Here is a 19,361-nt window from a genome sequence, read left to right as displayed (position 1 = left end):
CAGCAGCCTGTGATTTGGCCAAGATGACTGGATCATGAAAAATAAGCATACAAACATGCCATTGTATGCGCGCACACCTAGAATTGCATATTACTTTTTTGTGGGGGATGGGTGGCAAAAGCAGCCCACTGCCCCACCACTTGCATGGCATGTTATCCGTTCCATTTATGTCCCTCTCTTCTTCCAAGGAGTTCGGGGCAGCAACAAGGTTTCCCCCCTGCTCCCATTTGCCCCCCTCGCAATAACCCTATGAGGTAGGTCAGACTGAGTGAGCAGTCCAAAGTCATTCTGCTTTGTGGCTGAGCGGGGATCTGAACCCATTCTAACAGCTGAATCCCATTGTGGCTCCCTATTTAGGTGTATGAGGGACGTGGGTGGCGCTGTGGGTTAAACCACAGAGCCTAGGACTTGCCAATCAGAAGGTCAGTGGTTCGAATCCCCGTGATGGGGTGAGCTCCCATTGCTCGGTCCCTGCTCCTGTCAACCTAGCAGTTCGAAAGCACGTCAAAGTGCAAGTAGATACAGTAAATAGGTACCACTCTGGCGGGAAGGTAAATGGCGTTTCCATGCGCTGTTCTGGTTCACCAGAAGCGGCTTAATAATGCTGGCCACATGACCTGGAAGCTGTACACTGGCTCCCTCGGCAAATAAAGCGAGATGAGCGCCGCAACCCCAGAGTCAGTCACGACTGGACCTAATGGTCAGGAGTCCCTTTACCTTTACCTTTATTTATGTGTATGGCTGTCTCATTTTTGACCACATCCAACTTACCCAGGTTCATGGTTCTTACATTCCAGATTCCTATGCAATATTTTTCTTTACAGCATTGGACTTTCCTTTCGCTTCCAGGCATATCCGCAACTGAGCGACCTTTCGGCTTTGGCCCAGCCGCTTCATCAGCTCTGAATCTACTTGTACTTGTCCTCTGCTCTTCCTCAGTAGCATGTTGGACGCCTTCCGACCTGAGGGGCTCATCTTCCAGCATCATAACTTTTATATGCCTGTTGTCTTTGTCCATGGAGTTTTCTTGGCAGGGATACTGGAGTGGCTTGCCGGTTCCTCTTCCAGGTGGATCACGTTTGGTCAAAACTCTCCACTATGACCTGTTCATCTTGGGTGGCCCTGCACGGCATAGCTCATAGCTTCTCTGAGTTATTCAAGCCCCTTCGCCATGGCAAGGCAGTGATCCATGAAGGGGGAAGACATGTATAAGCAGTACAAATGAAGGATTGTTCAGTGGGCAGAACCTTGCTCTTGGGTTCAAATGCCAGCTAAGCCACAGACTCCTTGAAGGCTTCGGAACCCAACCACTCCCAACCCAACCACATCTGTAAAATTAGGAAAGCAGACGTCTGTTTGACAGCAGTTACTGCAACGATGAGCCAGACAATGTAATGTTCTCGCTCCCCTCCAGCCTTAGGGATAAGGCTCAGAGAGGAGAGAGGGCAACTTCTCCTTTTAGATTTCATGACCAGCCTCTTGGGCACACTCAATCTGTTATGCTCTCGCTCCCCCTAGTGGGGGGCACCTGTTTGTATGCGTTGGTTGGCATTTGTGTTTCTTTCCAAAGGTCTCATATGCACACATCCCTGGGGGCCACTGACCTCTGACCGGGATCTATTTCTAAGCAACCAAGCTGAGCTGTCTCTTTTGGCTAGGAGATGCAATGGCTTCTCCTGCAGTTTTAATCGCAGCAGCCTGCGGTTCATTCTTCCTGCCTTCAGAGGCTCAGGGGGTTGCCTTTATGGTTCAGAACAAAGCATGTGTAAAGACTGTAATTGAATCAAAGATGGCAGGGGGTTCCGGCTAAGTTGCTGAAGAGGCAGCGGGAGCACTCGCTTCTGCCCGGTGAAGGGTGCCATCACATTTCGCCTCCCACTGAGCATAAATACAGCAAGTCATTTAGCGTGAGACGCCAGCCTCATCAGCTCTGGGGCAAAAGGTACTGCAGTGGTAACTAACACACTTAAGGCGCTATGTCAGAAAAGGTTGCTATATTTCAACAAGTAAAATCTAGGACACCCTGAAAGCTTTTTTGGAAGACCCCAAAATTGTTGGGAATTCCCCCCTGAACATCAATTCTGCCTTTGAAATCCGGATGTATGCCAGCCCTACCGTAATAACTTTCCCACCACTGTGCACTTTTCCCTGTCAGTGTTTCTCAAGTTTCTCAAAAGCATGAATACATCTTCTTCAGCTCACACAGGTGCTTGCTTCCAGGAAGTAAGTTGCATTGATTTTAATGAATCTTACTTCTGAAGTTGTTTGAATTTCACACGAGAACCCTTTAGGCGTTGCAGTTCCAAAGTCGGCTGGAAGCTGAATCATAGCTGCAGTTTCACACAACACAATATAAGTGCGCTCAGAATTACATCCTTAGTGCACATTAAGCATTGCGTACAAGTAACAAAACACTGCCTTTCTTTGCCCACAAGGAAGAACTTTTATAATTATTCCCACAGAGGTGTGCATAGATGAAAATGTTACACTGGAGTTAGTCGTTCATGTATGTCTTGTTTTTCCCAAGTCCTGTTTGTGATTTCCCCCTGAAATATCTGCCATGTCAGTCTGTTGAAGTAAAGCAGAGCTCGTAGCACCTTGTACTCTATCAGATGCATTCTTCTTGAAATATACATACCAGCGGACAGTCCTGATGCAACGTTTTCCAAAAGCACTCCCATATGTCATGTGAGAAACACATGCACTGCTGTTATAGCCAATTCTTCATCAAGGTGTTCTGTCTCTTAAAAGAAAAAGTGGGTGTAGGTTCTTTAGGGTGACATGAGCTACCCCATCAAAGAGCTGGAAGGGACCTTGATCTACTCCAATCTACTGCAATGCAGTGCAGCAATATGCAGCTGTCCCATATGGGGATCAAATCTGCAACCTTGGTAATATCAGCACCATGCTCTAACCAACTGAGATATCCATTTAAGCACACCCTTCCTTGAAGTATCAGGGATGCTGATTCCTGGAGTCATCTAGAGGAGGGAGGGGGAACCTGTGGCCCTGTAGATGTGCTCCCATCACCCCTGACTACTGACCATGCTGGCTGGGGCTGATGGGAATTGGAGTCCCAACGACACATGGAGGACCACAGGCCTCCTGCCCCCTGATCTAGGGGGCCACAGGTTTCCCTGGTGTATTTTAACATCTAGCATGCGACTGCAAGAGCCTGGGAGGAACTCCTGCCTCCCACCCACCAGCTACCTCTTGCTATCTGTCTCCGATAATCACTTGATGTCCTTTCAAAACCAATTACCAGATTAATTGACTCAGGGAAAAGATGTGGCTGAGGGCTGGAGCTGCCCAGATTTATTTTCTAATAGGCCGCAGCGGACATGGCTCGTGCCAGGGGAGATTTACCATCCCCCTAATTCAGCGACAGTTCAAATCTGTGATTAATAAGGTTTTTCTACCAGGCTCATAATTTACCTCCACTTTTTTTTTTTAATCAGCGGAACCAGCAACCGGCCCCTCATCACCCTCAATTACAAAAATATTAAAGCTGCAGGTGTGGTTGCGTGGTCGCTGCCCAGCTGGGGAGTGTTTCCTTTAAATCACAGCCAAATTACCATAACAATAAGTGGTATTTGCATCTGAACTGCAGCAGCTGAGAGTTGTTTGGAGATTGTAATGCATCAAAGCCCTGGTTTGGGGCTTATTCCTACGGCTGCCTCCAGGGGCAGCAAGCCTCAATAGATGGATCCCTTCTGGAAGGTGCCTAAAGATCATCTTGCTTCTCTGAAGGAAGATCTGACCTTTGCTCTCCTACACTGACCTACTATACTGACGGTGATGACCGCCCTCTTCAACCTGGGAACCTGGACTCTCTGCAATAACATTCACCAGCTTTGATATCACTGCAGCTTCTGAGGTGTGTGTTAGGGAGCACTTGACATCTCAACCTGAAAGGTCAGGCCCACTTTCCAGAATGAAATTAGAAGAAAACATAATCTCTGGGTCCTTTCTTTTTGCCTGCCAGATTTGAAGTGATGGGTAGGTCTGTCAGTACGCCTTTCAACCGATGTGCAGCGACTGGGCTCAATAACTGGTTCTTCCCCGACTGGGCTAGGCAACTGGAGCACTTTCAGAGATCTTCCAGTCCTGGAAAGCAGGTCCCAGTGCACTGGACCCACAATTGTGCATTGTGAGCACCAGACTCAGCAGAGTATAAATAACGTGGGAGCTAGCCGTGAAGCATAACTTCTTTTATTTCTAATAGCTACTACAAACTAAAGAACTACTAGCTTGCATGAATGTTACAGCTCCCTCTCAGCCATCTAGTCACTGCATAGATAAGACTCTCTCCACACACAGAGTCAGGCAGTCAGTCAGGAGCGGAAGAGTAGAAGAGCAGTTTCTGCCTCCTCCTTTCTCAAAACATCAGATCAGGAGATTCTCGCAGTGGGAGGGGGTAAAAAGATCAACAAGGTCTCCCGTGTGCCACTTTTGTTCAGGTGAGTTCAGTCCTCAAGCAAAATTGCTCAGAGTTACAGCTCCCATCAACCTCAGCTAGCATGGTCAATGATAAGGGACGATGGGAGTCAGGAGCCCAGGAACATCTGGAGGGCATCGGTTTGGGGAAGACTGGTCTACAATGACTGGAAGCCCCTCTCCAGTCTTCCCCAACTTTGGAGACCCCAGGGATCAAAGCTGGGGCTTTCTGCTTGCAGAGCAAATCCTCTATCACTGGCCTTTCCAGAGCAGCCCTGGCCATACCAAAAGCACTGTGGAGGAGACACATGCTTTGCTTCCAATCAGGAGCAAGTAGGGATAAAGGGCTAGAAATTTCAGGAGGACTTGATGTTGTGCCCCATACTTGGCAAGCTTTACAAACCGTTTTGCTAGAAAAACACATAAGCAGAAGTCGGGAATATCTTGGTTGACATTGTATATAATTCTAGTGCATGGGGCTTCTTGATATTGCTAGACTACAACTCCCATCATCCCTCACAATTGGATTATGCTGGCTGGGTCTGATGAGGGATGTAATACAGCATCTGGACGTCCACAAGTTATTGGCCACTGTTCTAGTGACTGGTCTACTCTGGTTAAGAACTGGGATGGTTGGACCTCATTGGGACTGGCAGAGGCAGTCTTTGCAAACACAACAGTACTTTATTGCTTCATCACACATTTGGAATGAAGTCCACCTATAAGCCCCTGGTAGAAGAGGAACTAGAGGAGTTTGAGAGAGCCCCAAGGCACTAATATGAACTACAGCACTTCCTGCTGACATATGAAATTAACACCCCGAAAATGTCATTCGAAAGACCCATGGTTAATTTAAGAACCATTGCCCATGGAGCTTAGAACTAAACTTCTCTTACTTAGGGCTGATTTATAAGTTTAGCAAGGCACATGGCAACACATACACAGAAAGCCCTCCTGGATGTAATCCAACAGAGTCGTTGTTTTGCTAGCATGCTAATTTTCTACATGCTGGCTCACCTTTTGGTGACATGCCATTAATGTGACCCTTCCCTAGCTGCTTGAAGTGTGAAGATTCTAACCCTGGGGAGTCTGCTGAAAGTGTATTTATTCATTTACTGAGAGATTTCTATTCTGCCTTGCACAGATTACAAAAAGAGGCTAATATAGAACATAATAAGCAAGAACATTAAATATTCTCATAAATTAAGTAATTAATAGCATCATAAAAATGACTCAAAGCATCAGCCTCTAAAAGCCTAAAGAAGAAGAAGACATGACTTTTTATTCACAAGAATATAAAGCTGGGGGGAGAAACACTTCTGTGTATCAGCTCCACGGATGTGGTGCCACCACACAAAAGGCTCTTCCTCAGACCTCTACTCTATGCACCTCATTTAATTCAGGACCCACTAGGAGACCCTATTCTGCAAATATTTCAGTATGTTATTTTGGGCCCAGATTTCATTCCTGGGTTTCAAGCCCACATGGAATTCAGTGGGAATTACTTCTGAGTAGGCATGTATAAACATGCACTGTAAATCTCCCTTAGCATATAACTGCTTTGCTCTTGACTGTCCAGGTTGCAATATGACACCAGAGCAGAAAAGCCTGCTTCTTGGCCCTTCTGATTATTTGGTGAGGTCCTGCATTTGGAGGGTTGGTAGTACATAAGGCAGAACCTTTTTCAGCCCCCCTTGGATGAAACCCTGCCAGATTTATGACACCATTTGTCTTCTGGTGACTAGTGAAAACATTTCTGTTTATCAAAACCTTGGGGGTGGTGGGGGAAACACCCAGACCCCAAATTCATTCTGCCTGCTGCTGCTTTCTCAGTACGTTTTATTCCTTTGTCTTTTGTGGGTTTAATGGTTTTATGCTTTTTATGGTTATTTTACCTCCTTTGTATGCGGCCTTGAGCAATTTCAGTGGGAAAGGCAGGAGATAAATGCTGTAAATAAATAGATGTACAATAAAATAAGGAAATGAATAAATAGACATGAGTTTCTTGCTGACTCTGGTGTATGGGCTGGTGTATTTGTCTGCTGCTCCTTACTTCTGTTCCACACACCCATGCACACCCAAAGCCTTTTTATTCTCTGCCTTTTGCATAGAATAGATCAAGTGTAGGGCAACTCAGGCCTGGGGGCCTAGTCTGACTTTCTAGGCTTTTCATAGAATTGCAGTTGGAAGGGGCCACAAGGGTCATCTAGTCCACCCCCTGCATTGCAGAAACCCACATTTTGCCCAGTGTGGGGGATGAACCCACAACCCTGAGATTAAGCCTCATGCTCTACAGACTGAGCTATCTCAGCTAATGAGTCCCCTTCACTGGTCCCATTCGGTGTCTTCCTGTTGCCTGGCTCCAAGCAGCGACAGAGGAAGGGGGATGAGGTGGGTGCGGTCCGCCCTGGGTGTCACCACAGAGGGGGGTGACAAAATGCCAAGCAGCACGCAGCGCGCCCGAGCCACACATCTCTCCTGGGAGTGACGCAGTGGCTTGGACGCCCACAGGCTCTGCGCTGCCCCAAATGGTCCGCCAGCCGCCTCCCCCTCAGATATAGGGTGGCTGAGTGGGAGGAGGCAGACAGACTCCTCAGAGGCCCTGCGGAGCATCCTGTCCCAGCTCGCCCCACCCTGCGGGCGGCTGGCCCCATCCTTGGGTGCATGGCACGCGCGCCAACCCAGGCACCCGATTGGCTTGCTCCGACACTGGCTTCAAGGTCTCCTAGAAGTGGGATTGTGCCTCTTCTTTGCCTGGATGAAGGATGTGCATAGAAACCTCTGGCTATCGCATGGCTGGAATGTAGCCTATTGTGCAAAGGTCAAAGCCACATTTTATTGCTCCACCTACTTCTCACCTCTGGCCCCACCCACCACTGACACGAGTCCCCCACCCCCTGCCCACCGCTAGAAGGTTACCTTGCAGCCATTGGGCTGTAAAAAGTTCCCCACTCCCGGAACAGATCATTCAGCAGTTCCTATTGCTTGGGGGCATCCTTTCCCAATTTCGTGTCCTCAAGGTGCTTTGAATCACAGCTCCCAAACGCCCCTGCTCTGGTGAGATGTGTTGTATTTCTCTTTACATTTATGTCTAAACTTGCACCCATGCATGTGTCCGGAGGACGCATTTCCTTTTTCTTGGCAACATGTTGAGCGCCCACCCTAGGGACTCTGCAGTACGGATGGATGGATCTGTCCATTTCAGTTCTCTCAGTTTCTTATTTTATCCAGTCTTACATTCAGTTCACTGCATTTCTCCAGCAACTTGCAATTTACTTATTTGCTTTTAAAATCCTCATGAAACTCCATCAGCATTTTAGCGCAAATTTCTCAACATAAACACCTTTTTGCATGCCGTTTTGTCTACACATTTTTGCAAGCAATTTCCCCCAATACAATGCTCCGGTGCTTCCCCTTGCTCATAACAATATATACAACATATCCATCCCAGATGGCTGTAAACGTCTTATGCTCCTTTAGAGCACCGCCATTGCCATCTTCAGGGCTGTTCCTCTGGCTTGCCAACAGGGGCAGCTGCAGCTACTGCTCCCATCAATACCAGCGTAAAAATTGGAGAAACTCCTACCGCTTCCTACTGACACGGCTCTTTCCAGGTTGGGAAAGGTGGTGCTGTCAGATCAACCCCCCATGTTTTGCAGAAGTGGAAGAAATTATGCAAAGCTATGTAAACTACATTAATTTGTGTACTATATAAAGGTCATTTGGCCACCTTGGCACATACCGTATTTTTCGCCCCATAGGGCGCACTGGCCCATAGGGTGCACCTAGTTGGGGGGGGGGGAAATAAAGAAAAAAAATTATTTCCCCCCCAGGCGCAGGGCTGGGGAAGCCCGAGCTTCCCCCGACCCCAGCCCCCAGAACAGGCTGCTATCCGCAAGCCTCGGGAGCCCGGCGGGAAGTCGCGCCAGTCTCCCCAGGTTTGCGGATATCTGCCCGAAGCCCGGGGCACGCTTCTCAGCGCGCCCCGGGCTTCAGGATGCAGGCAGCTCTCCGGAAGCCTTGGGAGACTGGCGCGACTTCGCGCCGGGCTCCCACGGCTTGCGGAGAGCTGCCCGAAGCCCAGGGGGCGCTTCTCAGTGCACCCCAGGCTTCGGGATGCAGGCAGCTCTCCGCAAGCCTTGGGAGACCGGCAGGAACTCCCACTCTCCCAAGGCTTGCGGATAGCTTCCTGAAGCCTGGAGAGCGAGAGGGGTCGGTGCACACTGACCCCTCTCGCTCTCCAGGCTTCAGTGAAAGCCTGCATTCGCCCCATAGGACGCACACACATTTCCCCTTCATTTTTGGAGGGGAAAAAGTGCGTCCTATAGGGCGAAAAATACGGTAACTCTGTAAGTTTGTTAAATTATTGAAAGCGCAGAGTGTGCCCAGTCCTCATCGTTAAGTCTGATGTGCTCCTTCTTCCCATGAAAACTAATCCTGAAATGCTCCTTCCCACGTTTTTATTATTTTGGGGAGGAAGGGAAGAAGGGACCCATCAGCAGGAGGGACTTGAGCTAGTAAGAGCAAAGCGCTGCCGTTCTACTCATGGGGAAACGGGATGCAAGAGTTCAGCAAGGCTCCCACACAGCTGGCGGATTAGAGTGTCCGTTGAGGGAGAGCAGCTCAGTATGGCTCAGTTCACTGCCTCCCCATTCAGCCCTTCATCGAAGAGCAGAGTTGGCATTTATAGACCAATAAAAATCCACTGGAATCTGGCCAGCTCCACTCACCCAGAAACATCGTCAGGAGAAATGGCTGGGAGCCAAACCCTGGACTGCCAGAGTCCTTCCCTACTGAAGCTGAGATGGACAACAGTCCTTCGCCACTGCTTTCTTGCACATGAAAAACAAAAACACACAAACAACTAATACTTATTATTTGTAAAGCTGCCTTTATGCCATCAGCATATAGGTGTGGCCATACTGCCTCAGCTGCGTTTATGACATCAGCATTTGAAGGGGGTGATACCTCCCCAACTGCGTTTATGGCATCAGCTTGTGGGTGTGGCCATGCTCTCCTAGTTACCTTTATGATATCAGCATGTGGGCGTGGCTACGTATTCAAGCCAGGAGTACCTAGCAGTAGAGTTGCTGCAGGTACAAGACTCAGACTTGCTATTTCAGTCCTGTGGAAGAGGCAGACCAGCTTTGTTGGCCATGATCAGGGTGGCCCAAGATATTTTGACACCTGAGGCAAACCACAAAATGTACCACCACCACCTCCAAGGATGAAGTAGTGAGTGGAGATCTACATTAGGTACAGGGGTGGGAGGAGACTACCAGTGCCCTCTATTTGAGAAGAGGTCTCTGTAGAGGCTGTACTGGGGGGAGGGCTGCTGAGAATGCAGCAAATTCGACATCCAAGGAGTGCGCCACAGCTGTAGCAGGCGATGCATTCATTCGAGGCTGGATCTGCTGCCCCTATGGATCCTGCTGCCAGAGACAGTCACTTCACCTTGTCTCATGGGTGGGCCGGCCCAGTACGTGACGGTAGGTTCATGCCCCCATTCAGAAAGGGGCAAATGGCTATGCATGCTTGTGAGAGGTCTTGCTGTCCCAGCCTCTTCATGAAGGTTCAGGACTTTCAAGGGAGAGATATGGAAGACCTGGATCTTCTCAAGGTTGGGCTTTTCCCAGCGGGATGATTGGGCCAAGACAAAACCACAGACTGGGGAGGTAAGATGAGATCAGTTCTGGAAGGGAGCTTAGGTAGATATAGAGAGAAAGAAGCAGGTTGGGCTGGGGGCTTTGTGGCACCAGAGTGTGCCTGGATCAGGAAGTGAGCAAAGAACAGATTCTTGGAGGCCCATGGTTTCCAAGAAACAAGCAATGGTTCAGGTAGCTACTAGCTGAAAATATATGGCTTGAGTCAGCTGTCTGTGGCTGTCAGCCTTGACGCAGGTTTTCTTTCCCAGCCACGCCAACTGGCTCCAGTTTTTAACTTCATCCCTAGTGACAATATTTATATGCAGGGCCAATTGACTGTCATGAACTGATGCCGTAATCCCGGTAATTATAACTGTATTATTATTAATATTATAGCAGATAAAATGGGATGAGACCAATGCCGGAATGAATCATGCTTCCCCGATGCACAAATGAAATTCAAGAGATTTCTTTCCAAGAATAAATCTTCAGATCCAATTGAATACAAATGAAGAGCGCTTGTGTAGGCTGAACGCTGGTTCCCACCGGCGCGTCACATCCTAATGAACTCGGAGCTTGGTGAGTTTCGTAAAACCCAAATTGGTAATCCAGGTTTGTTTTACAATTAAATTGAAATGGGTTGGTTTCAAAGGGTGCTCCATGACGCAGACTTTAGATGGGTTAAGGAAGGTGCATTTAACGTTTGCTATGCAGTGCTGACTAAATGTGATCCACCTGGAGAAGGAACTGACAAACCACTCCAGTATTTTGCCAAGAAACCTCCATGGACATAAAAAAGGAGAAGCTTTGAGAAGAAAGTGAGAGTTTCCAAGGCATGCTCTGGTTCAAGGGGTCACGGAGAGTCGAACACAACGAAGACAACTAAACAACAACAACAACGCAGTGCTGCAGTTTGGTAATTTTATGAGTTGGACTTAATGGTCTTATGCCCCTCCCCTCTTTAGATGCTAATATGTGTACTCTCTCTCTTTGGAGGCCCTTCTGTTCATTCCATTGAACAGGGTCCTGTATTTTTGCCCCCCTCCCCAATCCTGCCCTGAGGGCTCTTCTGTTGCCAAAGGCCATTGTGGGTTGCATAGTCTGGTTGCAGGTGTGTGCGTGCCCACACAAAACACACTCTATATGAATAATTCTGCCTTGCTGCAAGACATGAGAACATTTCATACAAATCGTCCATTATCTAGACTTTTCTATTACTGTTTCCTCCTCCCTCCCTGTCCCTTTCCCCTTTTGTGCCATGTCTTTTTAAATTGTAAGCCTGAGGGCAGGGATTGTATTCTTTTTAATTGACTATATGTAAACTTCTCTGTAAGCCTTTTTGGCTGAGGAGTGAGGTACAAATGCTAATAATGATAATCAAGACCAGCCCAATACATTTTGGCATCTGAGGCGAGCCACACAATGACATCCCTCTCTCACCACTAGGGAAGAAAAGCTTAGTAAAGATCTATTGTATATCAGAACAAGGGGGTAATAAAGACCTACATTGGATCTACTGCCCCATAGATATGCAACCTGAGGTGGTAGACTCACCTTGCCTCATGGATAAGTCGGCCCTGATGATAATGAGGATAATATCTAGGGACATCAATCATTTTCCGAAATGGAATGGCCTCCTGGAGCCAGCTGAGGACACATGCTATGCTTTACAGTCCCCTATCTGATGGGCTACCAAAGGACCATCCTATATTTGAAAGTGTTCTGTTTGGACAACATGCCATGAGAAACCATGGCTTGGTTGACGGCAGTGCAGCAGCAGGAGGGTGTTGGCATCATGAGCTCTCTGGAGGAAGGGTGGGATTAAAATGCAAATAATAAAACCACATTGGCCAGGATGCCCATTGATACTACACAACTCTGTACTCTGCGTTAGGTTCTGCACTAGCAACAATCAGGGCTGTACACACACAGCATGTGAAAGACTCAAAGATGATCTAAACCTCACAGGTGAAAACACACACATTGTTGTTCATGTGGGAAAGGATGGGGGTGGGGAAACCACTTGTAACACCAATGATCATTATGGGAAATATTGTTGTAACATTCGCACTGCAAACCTGATCGAAGGTCCGATTTCAGAACATGCTTCCAGTGTGAATGTGTTTTAGCTCATTCTGTGTGATGACAGATAACCGAAGCCCAGCGACATGATTATTGAGTTGGTGAGCTTGGAATATTGACTTGTGTGAGCATTGACTTGACGACTGTGGAATAGTTTATGGCTGTTAATATCCAACAGGCTCATGGGTGAAGAACCAAGAAAGGGTTGTTCATCAGGGTCAGGATCTCACAAAGATACATGGACACCGTGGATTGTGGCAGGATGGGGCCCTGGGCTTCCTTTATTCTGCATTAAGAGAGATGGCAGAGACCTGATTGACTTCCCTCTGAGTTTCTGGCTGGGTGCATTGCCCAAGCAAAAGTTCATAATGGGCTGGGGAGCAGGAAGCAGGGGTGGTCGATTGAGCTTGAGGGCCGTATTCCCTTCTGGGCCACCTTCCAGGGGCCAGTGGTGGGCGGAGCTGGAGACAAAAGTGGGCGGAGCAACAAGGGGACATTTTACCTTTGTTCAGAAGGCTACTTTCTACACAGGTTTTTCCCAAACCCCTTCCTATCCTCTGCCCTGGACCTGAGGTTCCTCAGCCCTGCCTGAAACTCTCCATTGGGCAGCAAACGGAAGCCCCTGGAAGCCCGGCTGGGCACGAATGCTCTCTTTGCCCCTCACCCCGCCAGCCCCCCACCTCCTGCAGCCAGACCTGCCTGTGAAAACTATCCAGACTTAAAGCCAATCAATTTCCAACGAGTAGCAGAGTTTGACGGGAAATTCATTCCAACTGGGGGCCTTGATTTATCTTTCAAATATACGGACAAGCGTGCGCATGATGGAGCCCATTAAAATGTTGGAAGATTGTTTTTATGATTGAAGTCTGTATTACACTCGCCATAAAGAAAGGCAGCGCGGAGTCATTAGCATTTCCATGATGTTATATTTCTGCCTGTCGCGGGCCGATAACTCATCTTTACGGCTTGTCCCACCGCTAGCTCTTTGCTACAATGAGTATAGAGTTAAGCAAAACTACAGCAGGGAAGGAGAATCCGGCGAGCCGCCTGCCCTTCACGCCGCGATCGCCTCCTCTGCTAGAGACATTTTTCAGCGCGCTGAAAGAGCACATATGCAGAGAGTCACTCTTCCCCCGCTGCTATTCTTCATCGGTCCCTCTCTCTGTCTCTCTCCTCTCTCTCTCTGCCCTCCTTTCTTCTGCTCACCCATCCGGCTAAATGAAACTTATCTTGCATTTCGCCACCTCCTCCTCCTCCTCCCAGACTTCCTGGTTTGCTATCACCAAGTCAAAGAGACAGGGGGATTTTTTATATTATTCTTAAGCAATGACCTTCTTTTCTCTTCCTCCCTCCCATTTTTAGCAGAAGACTGTGGCCTGGTCTCAGTGGCGTAGCGTGGGTTGTCAGCACCCGGGGCAAGGCAAGTAATTTGCGCCCCCTAACCCGTGGATTTGTGCCCCCTAACTCTAACTCCCAGATGTTGCGCCCGGTGCGGCCGGCCCCCCCCCTGCACCCCCCACGCTATGCCACTGCCTGGTCTGCCCTATGTTGGCTGCCCATCAGCTCTGGCCAGCAAGGGCAATGAGGAAGGGATGATGGGAGTTGTAGTCCATCTTGTGGAGGGCCCAAGGTCCCCCAACCCTAGTATACACGTTATGATGCAACTATTTCTGTCCTTTGACTCCCCACCTACAAAAGAATAGGCTTTATTTCCAATGTATAGTTAGCATATCTAATTGAACCATTGAACTGTAGAGGTGAAAATGACCACAAGGGTCATCTAGTCCAACCCCTCCAATGTGGAAATCTTTTGCCCAACATCAATCCTGAAATTAAGATGCTCTACCAATTTATGCTCTACCATGATCCAGGTTCCTTTCGTGACTCTGGGCACAGTGTTTAGGAATGGCTGATGGCTCGTGATACTTGCAGTCACAAGCTTTTGTCTGCTGCTCTTGTTATATTTGGTTTTTAGTATATTGCAGATGATAATATTTAATTGTTGAGCAGTGCCTGGATGTGTTTTATGTGGCAGGTTGCATGTAAATATTGTTAAACAAATGAATAATGTACGGAATGATTGTTTTTGTCTCTCCCCCCCCCACCAAAAAACCCCCAGAGCTATGCAACATGCATAGTTTTTTGTTCTTTTTAGTGACCTAGAAACTCTTATAAACATGCTTTAAAGAATCCACTTTTAATTTCCAAAGCTAAGTTTCTGGTCCTCATGGCCCAGAGATACATTTGATAATAAGATGGCTCCAAAATTTCATTTTAAAAAATTAACTGAAATAAGTGGGAGAAGGTATGTAACAATGATGTGTGTGTGTGTGGGGGGGGAATTCATTCAATATCAGGGCGCTGTGTGTGTGTATGAGGGATATGCACAAATATGCATACTCTCCAATATTCCTCGGATGAAAACAGGGATAATCTTTTCTACATCCGTGTCCATCCCACCCCCATACTCCCTATATATGCACACTGCTGATGGAAAAGGGTGGGGTTGGCTGAGCTGCCCCAACGGCTGTTACCAAGAGGAGTATGTAGCAATACTGTACTGGCAAATGTCTTGGTTATATGAGGGAGCCTTAGATTATATATGGTAAAAACCCTGAGGTTGCCATCAACCTGCCTTGGGCATCAGAGGAGGGACCTACACCAGATGTTTACAAGGCAGCACTTCTGCAGCAGCAACATAGTCTCTACGGTTGGCAGCTGTGACAGCCGAAGGGCTCCTGTGCGCCTGCAGCCCACTAGGCTGCTCCTGTTGCCCCACTACCGTAGTTGGATGCATTGAGCAGTACCAGCTGGCAGAGCTGAGGAGGAGTGGAATGGCAGCAGCTGGCATCCCTCCCCCTCCCCTCCCCAAGGGTCTGGCTGGGCTGCCTCTCCCCCCCCCATCCCCCCTGCCCCAGCCCATCCCCACTCCTTTTCCCCACCTGTGGAATTCAGGACTCTGCATAACGTAGTGAAAAGCCATTATGGTCCTGGCAATTTCAGGGCAGTTGAAGACATAACATGTCTATAGCATATCTGGGTAGTGTAAAGCCATGAAGACTAAAAACATACTACAGTGGAATCTCTACTTACCACCATAATCGGTTCCAGCGGCCTGCCCTTTAGGTGAAACGGGTCGCTGGTAGAGGTGCCGTTGTGTGCATGTGCAGACGGTGGCAGAAGCCGCTTCTGTGCATGCGCAAATCGCAGCAAAACTGGCCGCCTCCGCGTTGCCCAGAGGCATCCGCAGTTCGGATTGGCCCCCGGGCCTTAGTTTGCCGACCCCTGCACTAAAACTATAAGCCTATAAAACAACAAGTCTATAAAACTATGAAAAAATATTCTTCCCTTGGTACGGAAAAGACCACAAAGAAGGTGCCAGGTGAGCCTTTCTGGGGAGGGTGTTCCACAAGCAAGGCACCACCACTGAAAAGGCCCTCTATCCAGCAGTCACACATTGTACCTCATTTGGGCCTCTAAAGACGGTCAAATGGTTTGGAGAAGTATAGACAGGAGATGATTCTTCAAAGAACTGGCCTGAAGCCTCTTAGGGCCTGAAAGGTCACTACCAGAACTTTAAACTGGACCTGGAAATGGAATGGACGCATGTGTGGATGTCTAAGCATTGACTACACCATATGCTTATAATGACCAGTCCTCAGTTAGCATTTTGGCTGCTCTGTTTTGGACCAGGTGAAATTTCTAGAACATTGTTAAAGGCACTCTCTCACATATAATGTACACTTATTGAATGACATACCCTCCGACATTTCTCCGGTGAAAACAGGGATATCCTATTCCATTATTATTATTATTATTATTATTATTATTATTATTATTATTATTACGTGGTCATCTTATTGGGTTGCTGCATCTACTCTGGGCAACTTCCAACATACAGTGGTACCTCGGGTTAAGTACTTAATTCGTTCCGGAGGTCCGTTCTTAAACTGAAACTGTTCTTAACCTGAAGCACCACTTTAGCTAATGGGGCCTCCTGCTGCCGCTGCGTCGCTAGAGCACGACTTCTGTTCTCATCCTGAAGCAAAGTTCTTAACCTGAAGCACTATTTCTGGGTTAGCGAAGTCTGTAACCTGAAGCGTATGTAACCCGAGGTACCACTGTACATAAAAACATAATGAAAACCCCTTGGTCACATAACTCCATGCCCTCCAACATTTCTCCGATGAAAATAGGGATGTCCAACTATCCCCTCCAACATGGGACACTTGGGGGATCTGGAATGAGTGTACCTCTTTGCCTGGCCATGCACTCTTCTTTGCAAAAGAATACAGGCTTGGCAGCAAGTTATGTTGGGCTCATGCAATGTTGCAAAAGCCATGGTGTTGTTGAAGTGCAGCAAAAAACCCAGGAAGTTTCATGGGTACAGCCCTGTTGTGCATTGTACCATGCAAAGCCTTGTGGGAATCAATGCAGATGGAGAGCAGATGCAGCAGGGGCATTGAGGAAAATTTGTGAGCGCAACCCCATCTCCATCAACTTGCCCAGGCTAATAATAATAATAATAATAATAATAATAATAATAATAATAATGGAAGCACACTGAACGAAGAGCCCAGATTTCAAATATTTGGCTGAGCTGATTGTCTGTTCCCATTGCAAAAACACATAGTAATAGTCTGAGCATCTATAGGAAATATGTGTCAGGCGACACACACACATTTTTGTACATATCAGTGAGGGTGTATGTAAGTACTTAATGTTGCAGCGCAGGTGAGTACTGATGTCTAGGAATAAATCCTAAGAGAGTCAGAAAATTATGACAGTTACCACAAATGTCATTGCCAACTGAATGCCTTCAGGAAATATCAAACTTATCGCAGTCATTTTCATCATTTACTAAGAAAGGACATACGGTACTCCATATCAAGCCAGTGTAAAATATATCATGACACAAAGTTTTGTGACATTTCCCACTGACCTCTGGAAAGTTACCTGTGAATGTTAACAGTGGAAAGTTGCAGTGAATGTCCCAAATCTGGTGGATGTTGACAATCCTAGATAAATGTTTCAAATGTCCCCACTTGTCCAACATACAATGGCGAAAAATGATCATTCACCCTGAACATTCACTGATGCACCTCGGTTTTTTTACTTATAAAAAACTAATTTATAGTACTTACTTCACATTCTATGCCCATGCAAGGACTGTCTCCCAAGAATATTCCCAGTTTCTCCCAGCTGCTTCCCTCTTGGTCACACTTGCTGTTTCCAAATATTTATAGCTGCATCCATGCATTTTCTTTCTCATGGCATGCCTAGGGATGGGGCGAAACAGTGTTTTGACAAAAAAAATGTGTGAAACAGACTCAGTAAATTGAGGAGGAATGTGAAATGGCCTCACCCCCAACATTGTTTCTCAAAATAAATTTCAACTTTTTTTTAAAATAATTTTTATTAACTGGCCAATCACATCAAATTAAATCACATCACATAAATTCTAAATTACAAAGCCAAATTTTTTAATTTTGTTGGGGGAACCCATACTTCAAGATCCAAAGGGGGATTCAGATCATCTTCTTATTACTGCGTTAATGTCCAAATCAGTCCCAATCAGTCCAAACAAAATTCATAATTCTATCCAATCTTATCTTGGTGTTTCCACATCATATCTTGTTCATATAATTTCTATTTTTCCTTTACGATCTCTTCTGTTAGTCTCCTTAAGCCGATAAGCAAAATAATAATCCTGTGTGGATTTCCCGTTCCTCCACTAAGTCCAGATGGTTTCCATATATCTCCTTCGTAGATAGCACCGCTCTTTCCATCATAAATTTGGCATTTGTCGCTCTTAAGTCCCACCGAGAAGTTGATCCACGATATGTAAACAACTCTATTTCTCTCTTTCTCCTCCCAGACCCAAGAGCTCCAACAATGCCTCCCAAAATGGCGACGGCATTTTTAACTGCGTCATTCCAAAACTCTTAGCTTTCCAGCTTCATCTTGAAACATTGCTTTGGTTCAAAAGTTTATCTCCACACAACCTTAAATCCACAGCTTAAGTCCTTAGTTTCTGACTCATTAGGGGAGGGGATTCTTGTTAAATCACATAAGAAAAAGGAAGGCAGGTTTTTCCCCGCTCCCCACTCAGTCATTTGTAGTACCGTATCTTGACGTATCTTCTCATATTTTATTCTTGTCTTGTTATCAGAGATCTCTTCTGTCAGCAGTCTTTACTCCCCTTTTTCCTTGAAGCATGTGCAATTTATCTCGTCCAAATTGTTTCTTTTGAAGATGCTTGCAACTAGCAGCGCGAATCAGGGACGGCGTCCAGGAGTGCCGGAATCCCACAGGAGGGCTTTGTGCCTAGTGCCCCCACCCCCACAAATTCGGGGGTGGTATAGGGCACAGCAGGCAAGGGCCGTCCCCCCCACAATCCTGGGGGGGTTAAGGAGGCTAATTACCCCCATCATAGCCTCCAAATTACCTCGTGTGGGTCGGAGAGATGTTATTGTCAGCCATCTTCCGATGCGCCACCTACTTAACCTCTCTGATCCTTGCTTATTTCAGATTATTTCGCTGAACTCTGAGCACACACACTGCCTTCTCATACAAAATCAGGATCGTGGTGCGGCAATATAAAAGTATACCCCCTCCCTCTTAAAAGTAGTACAAAACAATTACTCAAATGACTCAAGAAAATTGTAAACAACTCCATAGGCAAAAAAAAGTCTTCAAGAAGACAGCTGAAATTCAAATGCGAGGATGCCTGAGGAGAGATTGTTCCACAAATGCCAGGCTTCTGGTTGAGCCCAACTAGGCCTCTGTAATATTAATATTATTTCTGATAACAAATGCCTAATCTCTGAGCCTCGCCCCCGCCAACCCAACTCCGGTCTGGGGGCAACTTTAAACTTTTGCTTTTCAAACGACACATCTCTGAGGTGGATTTTGCTTCTTTGTTTCTTTTTCTGAAAGACATTCTCGTTCCATTTTATTTTTAAACATCTAAATGTAAAAATTAAAAAAAATGTTTCCCTAGTACTTCAGGATTAAAAATAAGATGGTATGGAACACTCTTTTCCTTAAAAACGAGACTGCTTCAACCACAGCTTTTTCTCTGGAGGAATACTTAATATTGCACCGCTCAAAGAAAGCAAGTGGCTGGAGGAACAATCCACCGATTTAGTAAAAGTGTGCGCTTTTTCTGTAGATAGCCAACCGTCTAGCAGTATG

General features: G+C 46.9%; 3 long non-coding RNA genes across 4 annotated transcripts; 2 read left to right on the top strand and 1 right to left on the bottom strand.

Moving 5' to 3' along the window:
* Positions 1-2,210: 2,210 nt before the first annotated feature.
* Positions 2,211-19,075, bottom strand: LOC310755993. Of its 2 annotated transcripts, none has more exons than XR_014544615.1 (3): positions 18,672-19,075; positions 17,309-17,443; positions 2,211-2,743 (listed from the first exon to the last, which is right to left on the bottom strand). It is a non-coding gene; the product is annotated as an uncharacterized lncRNA (long non-coding RNA). The 2 variants fall into 2 exon arrangements; XR_014544616.1 differs by lacking the exons at positions 17,309-17,443; positions 18,672-19,075 and adding exons at positions 6,333-6,385; positions 9,168-9,303.
* On the top strand, positions 9,590-10,580 carry LOC310756009. The gene is made up of 2 exons (XR_014544638.1): positions 9,590-9,672; positions 10,479-10,580. It is a non-coding gene; the product is annotated as an uncharacterized lncRNA (long non-coding RNA).
* Positions 18,836-19,217, top strand: LOC310756030. The gene is made up of 2 exons (XR_014544665.1): positions 18,836-18,930; positions 19,070-19,217. It is a non-coding gene; the product is annotated as an uncharacterized lncRNA (long non-coding RNA).
* The last annotated feature ends 144 nt before the right edge of the window (positions 19,218-19,361 follow it).

The sequence above is a fragment of the Podarcis filfolensis genome (genome assembly GCF_964270895.1).
Source record: "Podarcis filfolensis genome assembly, chromosome: 2".
NCBI lineage: Eukaryota > Metazoa > Chordata > Lepidosauria > Squamata > Lacertidae > Podarcis > Podarcis filfolensis.
This window is presented reverse-complemented; position numbering and strand designations above follow the sequence as displayed.